We start from the raw sequence: 9,545 nt of genomic DNA on the forward strand, positions 1-9,545 counted from the left end.
TTCATTTCATACCAACAGCAAAACCCAAACTGACTGTGAGAGTGAATCCTCAGAGCTCCGTCTACACTGGAGAGACCGTCACTCTGAGCTGTGAGCTGCAGCAGGAGACTGGATGGGGGTTTCACTGGTACAGAAATAATCAGTTACAGAATCTGAACAGAGAACAAGCAAACACACTTAAAGTGACAGTCGATAATGCAGGAGAAACAGAGTACCGGTGTCGGGCAAACAGGATAAACAACAACTACTACTACTTCACAGAGTTCAGTGATCCTGTCAAGATTACAGTGAGAGGTATGTCATGATTTTCCTCTACTTTGATTACATTGTAATCATAATTTTAATTTTTTATTTCAGCTGGAAACTCCTGGAAATTTGTACAAATTATTTTGATAGATGTTTATTTTCTGTACAAATAATTTTTCATTTGGGATCAACAGCAAAACCCAAACTGACTGTGGGAGTGAATCCTCAGAGCTCCGTCTACACTGGAGACACCGTCACTCTGAGCTGTGAGCTGCAGCAGGAGACTGGATGGGAGTTTCACTGGTACAGAAATAATCAGCTGTTACAGAATCTGAACAGTGAACAAGAGAACACACTTAAAGTGACAGTGGATAATGCAGGAGAAACAGAGTACCGGTGTCGGGCAAACAGGATAAACAACAGCTACTACTACTTCACAGAGTTCAGTGATCCTGTCAAGATTACAGTGAGAGGTATGTCATGATTTTTTCCTCTCCTTTGATTACGTTTGTTAGAGGTGTTATAATATTGCTTAATTATATTGTAATACTTGTAAATATTGCTTTATAATATATAGTTATTTCCTGTTTTTGTTATGTTCACATTAATCATAAAACACATATATTTCAAAGTATTTCTCTTTTGTGGCTGGTGACATCCACTGCAACATTTTAAAAACATTTTATTTAATAAACAAAAACAAACAAACAACAAATATATTGATGATGAAAAATAGGTTGTTGATGATATGACTGTTTAAAGCTGCTATAATGTAAATGAGAACAAGAACTGCTTTGGCAGACATTCCTCAACAATAACCAAGGTTAAGTTGTGATCACATAACCCAGTGATCAAATTATAACTCTTGATTATCCTTTCAGGTTTGTTTGTGAATATTAGGTCTATCTGTGTCCTAGAGGTTTTAGCAATTCTTGTGGGTCCTTTAATTATCTGATTTAAAAAATGCTTCTCTACAATAGTTTTCAGTTTTTTCCTCTTTAGTTTATCCTCCCAGTTAAAATTAAAATCACCCATAAGGATTATTTCTTTGTTATGGATACATTCCTTTAAAATATCTGCAAGTTGTTTATAAAATATATAATTTGCAGCGGGAGGTCTATACACACCTATGATATTAAATGACATTTGAGGAGATAAAATTATTTTTAGCTCTACGAGCTCCAAGTCATTGACGGAGTTAAACACAAGACGTTCACAATTATTATCACTTGTATTACACTTGTACCTGCCTCCAGCCCCATAATGTGACAAGAACAGGAACTAACTTGTTTTGCAGGCATTTCACAACAGTAACTGTTAATATAAATGGTTGAAAATTACACTGACATTCAATAAATAATTAAACTGTAATCATTGGCACATGCTGTTAAAAATAATCGGGAAACAGTCTATAACTGTTAGACAGAGTGTTTTATTACTTAAACTATGTTAAAAGAAGAAAAAAATACACAATATACAGTACATCAAAAACCAGAAGTGAATGTGTGAGACATGTAAGAAAATATTTTCACAAATTGTTATAAAGTGTTAAGGATTAAATACAACTTCACTGTAATGAAAAAAAACCTGCCCTATGCTGTAATTATAATTAGAAACTTTTCATTTCAGCTGGAAACTCTTGGAAATTTGTACAGTTTTTTTGATAGATGTTTATTTTCTGTCCAAATAATTTTTCATTTCATACCAACAGGAAAACCCAAACTGACTGTGAGAGTGAATCCTCAGAGCTCCGTCTACACTGGAGACACCGTCACTCTGAGCTGTGAGCTGCAGCAGGAGACTGGATGGGAGTTTCACTGGTACAAAAATAATCAGTTACAGAATCTGAACAGTGAACAAGAGAACACACTTAAAGTGACAGTGGATAATGCAGGAGAAACAGAGTACCGGTGTCGGGCAAACAGGATAAACAACAGCTACTACTACTTCACAGAGTTCAGTGATCCTGTCAAGATTACAGTGAGAGGTATGTCATGACTTTTTCCTCTACTCTGATTAAATTGTAATCATAATAATAATTTTTAAATTCAGCTGTAAACTCCTGGAAATTTGTACAAATTATTTTGATAGATGTTTATTTTCTGTACAAATAATTTTTCATTTGGGATCAACAGCAAAACCCAAACTGACTGTGAAAGTGAATCCTCAGAGCTCCGTCTACACTGGAGACACCGTCACTCTGAGCTGTGAGCTGCAGCAGGAGACTGGATGGGAGTTTCACTGGTACAAAAATAATCAGTTACAGAATCTTAGCAGAAAACAAGCAAACACACTTAAAGTGACAGTCGATAATGCAGGAGAAACAGAGTACCGGTGTCGGGCAAACAGGATAAACAACAACTACTACAACTTCACAGAGTTCAGTGATCCTGTCAAGATTACAGTGAGAGGTATGTTCAGATTTGATTACATTGTAATCATAATTATAATTTTTAATTTCAGCTGGAAACTCCTGGAAATTTGCACAAATTATTTTGATAGGTGTTTATTTTTTGTACAAATAATTTTTCATTTGGGATCAACAGCAAAACCCAAACCGACTGTGAGAGTGAATCCTCAGAGCTCCGTCTACACTGGAGACACCGTCACTCTGAGCTGTGAGCTGCAGCAGGAGACTGGATGGGAGTTTCACTGGTACAAAAATAATCAGTTACAGAATCTGAGCAGTGAACAAGAGAACACACTTAAAGTGACAGAAGATAATGCAGGAGAAACAGAGTACCGGTGTCGGGCAAACAGGAGAAACAACAACTACTACTACTTCACAGAGTTCAGTGATCCTGTCAATATTACAGTGAGAGGTATGTCATGACTTTTTTCTCTCCTTTGATTACGTTTGTTAGAGGTGTTATAATATTGCTTAATTATATTGTAATAATTGTAAATATTGCTTTATAATATATAGTTATTTCCTGTTTTTGTTATGTTCACATTAATCGTAAAACACATATATTTCAAAGTATTTATCTTTTGTGGCTGGTGACATCCACTGCAACATTTTAAAAACATTTTATTTAATAAACAAAAACAAACAACAAATATATTTATGCATTAAAGGAGTGAGAAAAATAGGTTGTTGATGATATGACTGTTTATAGCTGCTATAATGTAAGTGAGAACAAGAACTGCTTTTGCAGACATTCCTCAACAATAAATGTAACAATAAATGGATAGAAAGTACAGTAACTCAGCATAATTAGTATTTGTAATTATGACTGAGTTCTTAGTTAGTCTTTGGTAGTGATACAGAACTGTGTAAAATTGTAAAATGTTTCTGTAAGATATCATGACTGCTGACAGATGATAGTTACACTGACTGTATCAGGTGAGTGTGTGAGGATTTCTGGAGACACATGAAAATTAGAGTCAGTTAGACATTAATGAAAAGCTTTATATTGTGAATTAAATAATTCTAGAAAATAAATATTTTGTATTTCCTGTGTAACAGAGAGACCACCGGCAGTACTGAGTGTATCTCCACAGAGCTGGCTGACTGAAGGAGACTCAGTGACTCTAAGCTGTGAGGTTACAGACTCCTCTACAGACTGGACATTCAGCTGGTACACAGTTGTTCCCTACAGAGACGGCTTAACTGGAATAAATAATAATGGTGGCTATAGCGTGTATGTGGAGCTCCTCTCAGACAGCAGCAGAGGATCTGGAGGCAACTACACTCTCAGTCCTGCTGCTCTTAATCACACAGGAGTTTATATGTGCAGAGGAGAGAGAGGAGAACCAGCCCTTCACTCACAGTACAGCAATCCACAGCCACTATGGATCACTGGTGAGGAAAATTAACTGTTGTGTTGAAGTGTAGAATATAAAAGTGTGACTGTAACATAATATTAATGCAGCATTTATTTATCAATGTGTATAAGGGTTGATAAAGAGTCCTTAGTGCTGGTAGAGGATTATTGTCATGATTTTCCTTGTGATCCCCTGTAATTTTGTGATGTCTCCACTCCTTGTCATTGGGTAATTATCCTGGATAACACAAAGGACTCAGGAGATAGTTGAGGATCTTTGTACAGAGGGATTTTATTTTATAAGTCAGAGTAGGTAAACATTGTGGATGTAACCATGTACATGGAGTGTCTCCAGAAAATGTTTTCTAAAGAGATATGAATAGGAGGTGCACTGGTCTGAGATTTTTTTCTTTTTCTTTTTTTTTCAATGCTTGCCAACAATGCAAGAATATGGAAACTTCAGGTTTAAAATACAGATACAGCAATAGCTTATAATAACTCTGATATTTACTGTATATTTTACAGGTTTTTTAAAAATAAACTCTAGTACTAGAAGCAGATAATTGTAATAGATGAAATGTATTATAAAATATTTGCTCATATTTCCTGCTGACTCAAGGTTGGATCCACACACATGGAGTTTTTAAGAACAAGTCACAGGAAATGAGAACCAAAACAGTCACAAAATAATAGGCACAGGAACAAGTGTACCCCCAGTCACAGAAAAAAAACAGCGATATGTAAAAGATCTGTAACAGTCACAAAATTATGAACACGCACACAGTATTGTAACATGCACACAGACACCGCAGATAACCCAAACAGTACGCAAAAACAGTCACACATGCAAGGGTACTTCAGAAGCAATTCAGGAATATCAGAAGTAAACACAGTCAAAAATCAGAAAAATATTGTTCAATAAGCACAGCTTAGCAGAGCATATACCTCACAACGAGCAACTAACACCAAGGGGCATAAAAAGGATGAGAAACAAACACAACAGGTACACATACTGAGAAATCTGGTGACTGAGGACGTGGGAGTGCTGATGGTTGCTGGAAGTTGGAGTCTGTGGTCCATGTTTGTCATCTCTGATCAATTCAGGGCCATAATGTTACATGCTGTGACACCCTGTTAATTCTGCAAGCAAAATACCTGAACATATATTTATAGTATAAAATAAATCATAATCCAGTACAGTCTCATTTGACTGATCTAACTGACTAATCATTTACAGTACAATCCTGTAAAATACCAGAGATTTTTGCTGCAAAATAAATATCACTTTACAGTTATTTCCTTGTGTTCTGCTCATTATTTTGAATGATTCATTTTTATTAACATGGCTCTTTTCTGTGTTTAAGGTGAATCTCCTCCAGTCTCTCTGATCATCAATCCCAGCAGAACTCAACACTTTACTAATGACTCTCTCTCACTGAGCTGTGAGGACCAGAGTAACTCTACTGGATGGACAGTGAGACGATACACACACAGTGAGAGAGTGTTAGATTGTTCACACTGGGGATCAGTTACAGGATCTACATGTAACATCAGCTTCCTCTCCACATCCTACACTGGAGTTTACTGGTGTGAGTCTGAATCTGGAGAAAACAGTAATCCTGTCCACATCACAGTGCATGGTGAGTCTTCATGTAGTGTGTTTAATGTTAAAGGAAAAGGAAAATGTTCTTAGGATTGAATACATGTACAGTATCTCACAAAAATTAGTACACCCCTCACATTTTTGTAAATATTTTAGTATATCTTTTCAAGTGACAACACTGAAGAAATGACCCTCTGCTCCAGTGTAAAGTAGTGAGTGTACAGCCTGTATAACAGTGTAAATTTGCTGTCCCCTCAAAATAACTCAACACACAGCCATTAATGTCTAAACCGTTGGCAACAAAAGTGAGTGCACTCCTAAGTGGAAATGTCCAAACTGGGTCCAAAGTATCAATATTTTGTGTGGCCACCATTATTTTCCAGCACTGCATTAACCCTCTTAGGCATGGAGTTCACCAGAGCTTCACAGGTTGCCACTGGAGTCCTCAATATTCATATATATCTGTACTGATGCATCCATAATTCAGCTGAATATTTTCTCATGAGGTGGCTTAGTGGTTAGCATGTTCGTCTCACACCTCCAGTGTCTGGGGTTCGAGTCTCACTCCCCCTCACTGTGTGTGTGGAGTTTGCATGTTCTCCCCGTGCTTGGTGGGTTTCCTCCCACAGTCCAATGGCATGCTTCTAGGCTGATTGGAGTCTCTAAATTGCCCATAGTGTGTGTGTGCCCTGTGATGGGTTGGCAGTCTGTCCAACAACTCTCAGTCAGATGTGAGAAGCCTTTTTAATAAATAATTTTTATTTGTTTTTGTTTTTAATAACAAATATTTTATGTTTAATTGCTGAAATTCTGCTCTTTTTTCTCTTTAATCTCAGGTCCTAGTTCCAGTGGAACATTCAATGTTGTTATATTAGTACTGGCTGGGAGTTTGGGATTTTTGTTCATCGCTTTACTGATCTTATTGATCCTGCTGTTGTCCAACAAAAGAAAAAAAGGTCAGATAACTGCTTTATGTTATGTAGTATATAATGACAGGTAGCTTTATTTTGTTTCAGACATTTCCTCTTGCATTAGGAGATTTAACAATAAATTAACTCTATACAGTAAAGTACAGAAGTGTCTTGTAGAGATTAACACACTGCACTGTGTTCAGGTGAAGCTGCAGCTGAGAACAATAAAGCCACTTACACACAGGTGAAAAAGAAAAAGAAGACAAACAGGAACAATGGTAGAGTATTTTTAATGATTCAACATTGAATATATTAATAAATAAAGTCAGCAAATAACACTTGAAGTCTTCAGCACATAATTTCTTGCATCCACACATCTGAGGTCATAATCTAGAGACTGATATTGACTGAAGTTGATTTATGACTGATGTATAAAAAAGCTAAAGATCATTGACTAGTTTTGTTTTTTAGCTTCTGCAGGAGCTGATGCTGATGTGACTTATGCTGAGATCCAAATAAAACCAAAGAAAAAAGCAAAGAGAATAAAAGGTAGAGCAAAATGATGTTTTGTCATGTTTTATAATAACGTCCCATTACAGCACATCCCAAAGTGGTTTAAAACAGTATAAACAGTCATTCCCTTACCAGCCTCCTGAAGTGAATAAGACAAAATCTGCTGTCTGTCCTGTTACCGAGCATAAAGTCCTCTGTCTTGAAGATTGTCCCATGTCAGAAAATGTCCTGAATGTAACACAGTGCTCACACTGGAGACTCCTTCTATAAATGTTAAATAAACTTCTTACACAAAAGTCCATATTACATGTTTATTGAATAATATCAACACATCCCCCTAAAGAAATTATAAGCTATTAGAACAAGTGCATTAATATAAACCTGATTTTCAGCTGCATTACTGTCAGAGCTGCTGTTATAGAAAATTAATCAACACCTTCTGACCAATCAGAATCCAGAATTAAACACTGCTCTAGTCTAAAGTATTATAATTGTGTATGATTTAATATCTAGATCATATTCTTTGTAATAATTTAAATGACTGTAATAATTCAGGAGATTAATTCATGATATCTGATTTCCACTAGAAAAGGCCAGTGTGGCTGATGATACTGTCTATTCAGCAGTGAAGCACAACATGGAGGTAAGACTCATGACATTTACAGCATAAATATTAAAAGACAAACCAAACACCAAGAAGTAAGAAAGATTTTAAAAGCTGCATTAGAGAGATATTGTCACAGAATCTGTAAGAATTTGGAAGCTGTCTAGATAACTTTCCATCATTTCAGTCTACAAGAACAAATATGACATAGTTAACTATGAACATATAAATTACTGACATGTATAGTAACAGGAAATATCAGGAGAAATGGATTTATAAATGTATTTATTGTCTCTTTCTTTCTCTCTGCAGTGAGCCATGTGTCTGTTCTGATGAAGCTACAGTTATCAAACAGATAGAAGGGAAACCTATAGATAGATAGATAGATAGATAGATAGATAGATAGATAGATAGATAGATAGATAGATAGATAGATAGATAGATAGATAGATAGATAGATAGATAGATAGATAGATAGCGTTAAAAATCTCAATGGAAAATGCATACATTAAAGCTGCAGCAAAAGAATAGCATATGCTATATGAAATCGTCAAGAGTAATATAATAATGTAATCTGTAATATAATAAACATTAATAAAAATAAAATAAATATAACTGTATACACCAGTGTTAGTTGCAACAACTGATATGCAGCACAGTAGATATGATCATCCACAATAAGCTGCATCAGTGTAATTATATAGTGATTAGCAGCAGTGCAGTAAACAGAATCCCACCAACAGAAGCCCAATGCACTTATTTAAGGAACAGACACAATAACATCCTGGTACAGTGATGAACTATTCTCCTGTACCGGTCCTTGCTGCAGCTGTTTGACCAATATGAACATTAAAGCATCTGAGCTTCCTCAGAAAGTAGAGGCCACTCATAATAACTTTTTTACTATTTTTATACTCATTCTGTATATATACATGTGGCACATCTACATATTTTAAAGCATTTAAAAATATATAATTCATAATATAGTTTTATTAATGCACTTTTAACTGGATACATGCTATACAAATACAAGAAAAATAAGGTCAGAAACGAGAGTCTAAAATACAGATTTTAAATACAGACTCATTCCACTGAAAGTACATTAATTTATGTTTGTGGCTCATTTACATATTTTAATAAAAATGTTTATTTTTATTTTTCTCATATACTTACACTTCAGTGCTTTTGGTCGGTTTTTGGAAACGTGAGTGAAGTCTGTAAGGCCGTCACTGTTTTCTTACACAGTGTACAAAACTTCACTGATGAACGAATTAAGATGAAAGTAAAGTTGTCTGAGATGAAGAATTATTTTCTTTTTTTGTCTTTTTAAATTTTATCTTGCATTTGCAAATTTTCTCTTCATATATTTTTATTGTTCATATTTACATCTCTACAAATGACTTGATGCTTTGTAACTCATCTCACTGTGTTCATAAATGTCCTGATATGACTTTGTACTTAAATAACGTTTGTATTAAAGTTTTATGCATGCACAATACCTATTTTAATAAAGCATTGGAAGTTGAATAGAGATATTTTGCATTCACAAAATCTCTGAAAGTAAATCCGTGTACATGAGCTGGAAGAACATTATTCTTGTAATGCAGATGAATCCATGTGCAGAATTTAATGGAGAACAATAGCAAATAATCCAATAAGTGAGGCACAGGCAAAACCCCGAAACAGGCAGGGTTCAAATAACCAAAAAAACAGTAATAAATGTGGAAGACAAATCCAATACAGAAATCCAAAAAGTGCAAAAACAGAAAAACTAGGTCATAACCATGGAAAGCAAACAAGAATAATAAAACAAGGCTTCACAACATGGCAGAACTTCACACTTAGCATGAGCAGAGCTTAAATGGCTAAAACCCAGGAAGTGAACTGAGTGACCTGAAAGT

General features: G+C 35.3%; 1 long non-coding RNA gene across 1 annotated transcript; it reads left to right on the forward strand.

Annotated features, from left to right (window-relative positions):
• The first annotated feature begins 5,507 nt into the window (after positions 1 to 5,507).
• LOC131356536 (uncharacterized) lies at positions 5,508 to 9,145 on the forward strand. Its single transcript, XR_009205036.1, has 6 exons — positions 5,508 to 5,653; positions 6,453 to 6,572; positions 6,731 to 6,805; positions 6,999 to 7,076; positions 7,628 to 7,683; positions 7,957 to 9,145. It is a non-coding gene; the product is annotated as an uncharacterized LOC131356536 (long non-coding RNA).
• Positions 9,146 to 9,545: the final 400 nt, after the last annotated feature.

This window comes from Hemibagrus wyckioides, linkage group LG07, assembly GCF_019097595.1.
Source record: "Hemibagrus wyckioides isolate EC202008001 linkage group LG07, SWU_Hwy_1.0, whole genome shotgun sequence".
Taxonomy (NCBI): domain Eukaryota; kingdom Metazoa; phylum Chordata; class Actinopteri; order Siluriformes; family Bagridae; genus Hemibagrus; species Hemibagrus wyckioides.